The sequence below is a fragment of the Monodon monoceros genome, unplaced genomic scaffold (assembly GCF_005190385.1).
Source record: "Monodon monoceros isolate NGI ecotype Baffin Bay Population unplaced genomic scaffold, NGI_Narwhal_1 Super_Scaffold_11, whole genome shotgun sequence".
NCBI classification, from domain to species: domain Eukaryota; kingdom Metazoa; phylum Chordata; class Mammalia; order Artiodactyla; family Monodontidae; genus Monodon; species Monodon monoceros.
In genome coordinates, this window is record NW_021703767.1 from 87,084,681 (window position 1) to 87,092,572 (window position 7,892).

Consider the following 7,892-nt stretch of genomic DNA (forward strand, 5'->3'; position numbering starts at 1 on the left):
GACTTTGATAGGTTCACGTATTTCCTAACTACTGTGTTCTGCCTGCTTGGCTGGACATTCTTCCAGTACCAACAGCTGGGTCTTTATCCTCGGCACCTGTTCACCCAAGTAGACTGGTCCAGCTTCATTTCGGTCTACCCCACCAAGCTGCAATGAACTTTTCTGTGACCAGCTACGCAATGAGATATAATAGCCCCCATGCTTTCTACCACTCTCTCACTGCTATCCAGTTGGGTTTTCCTTCTCCCTTTGTTCTCCAGTAGCTCACCCCACAGGCTCTCTGCTTTTTTCTTGCATTATTTCCTTCCCTCACCGCTCCAGGACATTCCAAACATTTTAGATCCTCTCATGTCTTGGTTTCTCTGCCACCTTCTCTCTGCCAATATTCCAAACTTGGTTAGTCCCTGGGGTCATCATTAGGACCATCTACAAAACTTCCAGTTCTCTTCCCTCTAGGTAACTGGTAGGGTCTTACTTCTCCAACCCCTCTGCTCTGGCCAATGAAATATAATCGTGAAAAGTCTCGTTTCCAGGCAGAAGCTTTAAGAGAGAATGCTTCCTTTACCACATTCTCCTTCCCTTCGCCTCCATGATCTACAACACACTGAGTGGCCCCAGTCGACTGACAATGGTCACGTAGCAACAGAAGAAATAAATCTGTGTTGTTTTAAGCATTTGAGATTAGGAGGTTGTTATTGTGCCTAACCCAACCTATCCTGACAGATACTGATCTTCCCATCTGTTTTCTCCTCTCATCTTCCTGGTCTGTAGTGGACCTGGTTGTTTCACCTGACAGCATTCCTTGAAAACCACCCCTTCCTCAATTTGGGTTTATGTAATTCATGACTTCAGGGGTAAGTGTATGACTCAGACCCAGGCAGTCAAACTATCCCATCCCTTAGGCCCCAGCGATTAGTCCAGTGGTGGTCACATTACCCAAGTTGGGCCAACTGTAGTCTATATTAGGGTTTGGCTGGAAAATTGGGAGAGAAATGCTCTTTTTGTGGGGGCTTGCTAAAGCAGGTAGACTGTATTCTGGAGCTGGCAGTGGCTACTTAGGAAAGCAGAGCTAAACAATGGAGAAAAACATAGTTTTGATGACGTTTTTTGAGGCTCTGGATTTAGCCATGTCATAAATCATTATGCTCTTTAGATGTTCCTGTTATGTAAGCCAATAAATTTCCTTTTTTCCTTTAACCTATTTTGAATTGAGATTTTTGTCGCTTGCAACTGAAAAAGTGCTGATTAAAAGAGCTGCAAAGCATTAAGGGAAACATCAGGAAACCATACAATTTTCCTTTATACTTTTACCCTAGAGAATATCAACGGAATTCTCACTGGGATCAGCCATCCTTTTGCTCAGCTTTATTTACTTCCTAGTGTACTCCTCATGGTGCATATTCCAAACATTCTCTATTCTCCGTAATTCCTTTCCCACTCCCTAAGATGAGCTAGCCTTTCACTTCTCTGAAATGAAATTCATCTCTCTTGAGTGTCCTCCACTTTAACCCTATTCCTAGATAGATTTTCATCTATCCATCTCTTTCCAAACTTAACTGTATCACTTGTTCCTCCGCTGGTGGCTTTTGTGTCCTGGTTTTCCTCTTATATCTCTGATCACTCCTGGGTGTCCACTTCTTTCCACTGCAGCCTGGGAACAGCTGTTCACAGCCTCTACCTGTCTTTTCTTCCACTGCAGATTCCTGGTATCTATTCCTTTGGCTTTATCTGTCACCCACAGGCAAATAGCTCTCAAGTCTATACATTCCAGTCTTTGCCTGCTAGACTTTTGCATTCACATGCCCCAGTTGGAAATGTACCTCAAACACAACTTGTCCAAAAGTGAAATTATTCTACTCAATTCAAACTCTGAGCTATTCTGGGCAATCTCAGCTTCTCTCCTCTGTACCCTCAGATCCAATTAGTTACTGTGTCTTATCAATACCACCCTATGATACCTCTCTAAACTATACCCTCCTTACTATAAACACAGCTACTAGTTCTGGCTTTTATTATCTGCTTTGCAGACTCATGCAATCATTGCCACAGTTTCCCTAGGATGATCAAACTCCAGCCGGCCCAAAACAAAATGAAGTAAAAGATACAAAATGAAGTAAGTTTTCAGTTGCTACCTCTTGTCCAGGCACATACGTCAGCTCAGGACCCTCTGTTGAAAGTTTGCTAGAGACCTGTTATTTTCACAAGCCAGATCTCAATATTTCATATCCACAGTGATATCCTCAGCATACTTGGGAATAGTACATCTTATGCTCAGGGGTCATTGCTGCAAAATTCTTTTGTAGTCCTCATGGCCCCACTGAAAATTTCAAACATGCTATTGCAAAAGTTTCCAGAACCCATGCAATATCATTGTTTTGTTAGAGAGTGTTCACCTGGCCTTGTCCCAGACTCTTTGACCTTTTTGTTCCACTACTATCCTGAACAGCCTTTTATAACAGGGCCTTACAATACACTGTTTTATAAAAGTCTCAACTATAGGTGTATAAACCTGTAAGAATCGCTCTAACAGCGATAACCTACCCAGCCTCCTGCCTCTCCCCTTTTTAGCTCATTCTCTTCAGAAAATGGTTCCAGTTCCTTTCTTGAAGCACAGCATGGATCACTCTTTAAAAAATTCAGTTGCTCACACTAACTACATAATCCAACCCCAACTCCTTTGCCTGGTGTCCTAGTCCATTTGGGCTGTTATAACAAAATACCGTCAACAGAGTAGCTTATATAGTTGACCCTTGAGCAATGCAGGGATTAGGGGCACCCACCCTACTTGCATTTGAAAATCCGAGTATAATTCATAGCTGGTCCTCCCTATACACAGTTCATCCATATATGTGGTTTTGCACCTGGGATTCAACCAACCGGGGATGGTGTAACACTGCAGTATTTACTATTGAAAAAAATACACATGTAGGTGGATCCATGCAGTTCAAACCCATATTGTTCAAGGGTCAACTGTAAACAACAGAAATGTATTTCTCATAGTTTTGGAGGCAGAGGAATCCAAGATCAAGATGTCAGCCTCTCTCCTTGGTTTGTAGATGACTACCTTCTATCTCTGTCTTCACATAGTCCTTCCTCTGTGTGCACCCATGTCTGTGTCCAAATTTTCTCTTCTTATAAGGACATCAATCATATTAGATTAGGACCAATGAGTCTTAAAGACCTCATTTTAACTTAATTACCTCCTTAATGAGCACTTGTCAATATTCTCATTTTTGAAAAGCAGATTTGACTTAGATATGCAGAGATAGGGGATGCTGTAAGACACAGTATTATGAACAAAGTCCAGGAACCTGGCAAGGAAACCTCAGGGAATGACAAGTGGACAGTTTGGCTGGCTAGAGAATCAGGTGTGGGAAATGAGGATGGATAAGTGTTGTCATGGGCTGAATTGGGTCCCCCAAAATTTGTATGTTGAAGTCCTAATCTCCAGGATCTCAGAATGTAACTTTATCTGGAGATACATTCTTTAAAGAGGTAATTAAGTTAAAATGAGGTCTTTAAGGGGCACCCTAATCCTAATTCTAACTATCTTTTATAAACTCTGTGCAAACACTGAATTAGCCAATGTACTGAACCATTTCTTCTAGGGGAAGTACAGGATTAGGTTCCTGCGAGCCTCTGATCACAACATTTTTTTCAATGAACCAGTGAACACATAACTTTGTTTTACGTGTGTTTCTGTTTAAAGACACCTTATTTAATATACATTGTTGATTCATTAACATTAAACTAACAGCCAACTGCACCATAACTCATGCCTGAACAAAGCCTAACTAACATCTGTATTTTTTCTGTAAGGCACATCACAGCCTTCTTGTGCTTAGGAACACTGGGACAGCACTTCAGCACTATGCTGGGGAGTCATTTTAAATAGCAAAACCACCAAGAAAAAGCACATAGATGCAAAAGTATGGCACTAAATAGACCATAAAAAGTTTACTGGTTTACAGTATGAACTCAGCTGGGAACGCACGTCTTGAGCAACTCAAATTTTTTGTTGCACTGCACATGTTTGTGAATGACTGCACAAGTGCTGCAAGTATTGATTTTGGAGTTAGAGATAAATTCGAACAAGTACATGAATTCGCAAACACAGACTCTGTAAGTAATGAGGATCAACTGTACTATTAATCCCATTTTACAGATAAGGAAACTAAGACTCAATGCAGTTAAGGTCTTTCACAAGGTTACTGCTTGTGAAGTTGGCACAGCCAGGATTCAAACTCCACTTTGTAAAACAGGGAGATTTTTTTCTTCACCTGCACTGAGTCAGAGTTGAGGAAATCAGTCAAGAACACTAATACAGAGGCTGCAAATAGCGAACAGCCTTTGCAAAATCTTGCCAATTACATGAAGCATGATTTCTGGGAATGGCATCAAGATATTAGTGAATAGCAGTCTCACACTGTAAACAAAGAGAATTGTTGTTAGAAGTACAGTAGTAATATATTTATCTGAGGGCCCTAGAGCCCAAGTGACCAAAATCCACAGCCTTTGTTTCTTCAGAGTTCATGTTGTCATCTTCTCAATACAATTCTGTTTGGAGAAAAAAAAAAAAAAAGTGCATTCACACCCAGGCATTACGTAGTATACAAAAGCATAATCAGGGACATATTATAATACGGCAATTCAAGGAATTAGTTGTCAAGTCTGTAAAGGGGCCTTCATGCACCAAAAGCATAGTCTATCACGATAAGCCATGTTTTAAAAAAGCATTAATTCATCCAAAACGATGTACTGAGCTGCCACTGTGTACTGGGTGTTATGTTCAGTACTCAACATCAGAGTGAATATGAAATAGTTCCTGCCCTGGCCGTAGTCACAGAATAGTGCCTGAGGCAGGTGTAATTGGGTGTGCCTGTGTGTGCGTTCCTTGGCGGTTTCACTCTGTTTCCCCCCCTCCCATACTTAATGCATCTGTACATTTGCACAGCTGCTGAGAGCCTCCGAGGAAGACTCAAACCTTAGGATTGAGATACGTATAACATATCAGCTGACCTGGGAATGTCGGAAGCCAAATTACAAAGCAATTTCAAGACCCATGAGAGAGAATTCACCTGAGGCAAGGAGTCAGGAGTGATAAGGAGGGCAGCAAGAGGTTCCGGGAGTCCCAGAGCAGTGGTGGCTTGGGGCACTGTAGGAGAGCTTTTTCTTGCACCTGTCTTCACTGAGCCACCACCCAGACACCACCATGTGTTCCTGTTTTTCTTCCCATCCCTCTGACCTCTGCTTTGTGGAACCCACCTCCTCTTTCCAGCTTCTAAATAAGACTGTCCTAGGAGTCCATCCTCAAATCTCTTTTCTCTTGTATCTCTTCTCACTCCCTAAGTGATCTTCTCCAATCTCAGGTTTTTAAATTCAGTCAAGGACCCAACAAGAAACAGATGGCACAGTCAAATTACAGTAATTCAAGCAGGGCTCACTAAAGGGACTATTTGTAAAAGTGTAAGGACAGCAGTACTCTCAGGCTAAAAAGGGGAGGAGCTGTTTCCACCCAAGGACAAGGAGGAGTGAAGGGACAGAGCAGTTACTGCATCTGGAGAGACAGCTGTGTGGAAGCCTGCCTGACAGGAGCTGTAAATTTTCACAGAGAGGCTCAGGCAGCTGAGGAGAACTGCAGGGAGGGAGTTGGAGAATAAGCTATCCCACCTTGCTCTCCTCTCTTCTGATCTGCTGCCGGCGGGCTGAATCTGCTGGAAACCAGATTGGAGTCCACTGACTTAATCCCTATGGATTAGTCTATATGGAGGCAGGGAGCAGAGTGGAGAGAGAATCTGGAAGGCCTGCAGAGATATCCAGCATGCTCTCATACGTGGAAGAGTCACATGTATAGCTTCAATGCTAACTTTTCAAGTTGAATCACAATGGCCTGCTCGAACATCTCCACCCGAATTGTCACTCGAGTGTCCCATGCCCAGATCTGGTCCTTGCCTATCCTGTTCCTTCCCCACACCCCCGCCAGTTTTACCACCATTCACTTGATTGCTTAGACCCAAACCTAGCTTTCATGCCTGAATCATTTACTTCTCTTACATCCAATCCATGAGCAAGTATGTCAGTTCCACTTTTTTTTTTTTTCAACAGAGACATCAATGGTTTAATGGATAGGGTTCAGCTCCACTTTTAACTAGTGCCCAGGGAATTCCCTGGCAGTCCAGTGGTTAGGACTCGGAGCTCTCACTGCCAAGGGCCCAGGTTCAATCCCTGGTCAGGGAACTAAGATCCCACATCCCACAAGACATGTGGTGCAGCCAAAAAAAAAAGCTAGTGTCCAGAATCTGGATACTTCTCATCGCCTCCACAGCTCCCACTCTAATCCATACCCACATATCTCTTGCTTGTATGACTGCAATACACTACCACCTGGTGTCCCCACCCCTGCTCTTGTTCCCACTATGGTTGATTCTACTTTGGGCCACGTTAGGTCTACACAGCAGCCAGAGTGATCTTTCTCTGGTTACTCTCTAACTCCTTAACCTGTTTAAATTTTCTCCCCAACCATGTCTACTTAAATGCCTGTCATATGTTTATTCATTTATTTGTTTATTGTCATTTTCTCCATTAAAGTGTAGGTGTTATGAAGGCAGGGATCTTCTTGTCTACTGAGTAGTCCCCTCAGTTGAATAGACTTTCTTGAATGAAAAAATAAATAATACCTCTGCAAAAGACACTGTTAAGAGAATGAGAAAACAAGCCACAGATGGGAAGACAATGTTTGCAAAAGACATCTCTGATAAAAGACTGTTATCCAAAATATACAAAGAACCTTTAGAATTCAACAATAAAAAAAAAAAACTTGATTAAGGAATGGGCAAAAGTCCTGAACAGACACCTCACCAAAGAAGATGCACAGATACTCTTCCCATTCTCCACCAAGGCTCAGGATCAGAGTGAAAAGGAGAGCCTATGCAGGAACTTTGCATCTGTAAGCTCTGCCTCAACATCTGTGTGGGGCAGAGTGGAGACTGACTGAGCCGGGCAGCCTCAGGGCTGGAGCGGCTCACCAGCCGGACCTCTGTGTTCTCCAAAGCTAGATACACCATCAGGTCCTTTGGCATCAGGAGAAATGAAAAGATTGCCATCCATTGTGAGGCCAAGGCAGAAGAAATCCTGGAGAGAAGTCTAAAGGCATGAAGTATGAGTTAAGAAAGAAAGAATTGCTCAGATACTGGAAACTTTGGTTTTGGGATCCAGAAACACATCGATCTGGGGATCAAATGTGACCCAAGCACTGGTATCTATGGTCTGGACTTCTGTGTGGTGTTGGGTAGGCCAGGTTTCAGCATCACAGAAGTGAAGAACAGGTTGCATTGGGGCCAAAAACAGAATCAGCAAATAGGAGGCCATGTGCTGGTTCCAGCAGAAGTATGATGGGATCATCCTTCCTGGCAAATAAATTCCCGTTTCTATCCAAAGGCCAATAAAGTACACCTGAAACTAATTTAATATAAAATGTCAAATATATATCAATGAAAAAAATTTAAGTAAAACAGAAGCCAATAAAATGTTTTCAGTAAAAAAGAAGGGATATGCAGATGGCAAATAAGCATAGGAAAAGATGGATGCTCAACATCATAGATCATTAGGGAATTGGAAATTAAAATGAGATATCACAGGCTTCCCTGGTGGCGCAGTGGTTGAGAGTCCGCCTGCCGATGCAGGGGACACGGGTTCGTGCCCCGGTCTGGGAAGATCCCACATGCCACGGAGCGGCTGGGCCTGTAAGCCATGGCTGCTGGGCCTGTATGTCCGGAGTCTGTGCTCTGCAGCTAGAGAGGCCACAACAGTGAGAGGCCCGCATACCACAAAAAAAAAAAAAAAAAAAAAAAAAGATATCACTACACATCCATTAGAATGGACAAAATCCAAAA

The 7,892-nt window shown here is 42.8% G+C and overlaps 1 pseudogene; it reads left to right on the forward strand.

Annotated features, from left to right (window-relative positions):
* The first annotated feature begins 6,927 nt into the window (after positions 1 to 6,927).
* Positions 6,928 to 7,417, forward strand: LOC114891227 (annotated as a pseudogene).
* The last annotated feature ends 475 nt before the right edge of the window (positions 7,418 to 7,892 follow it).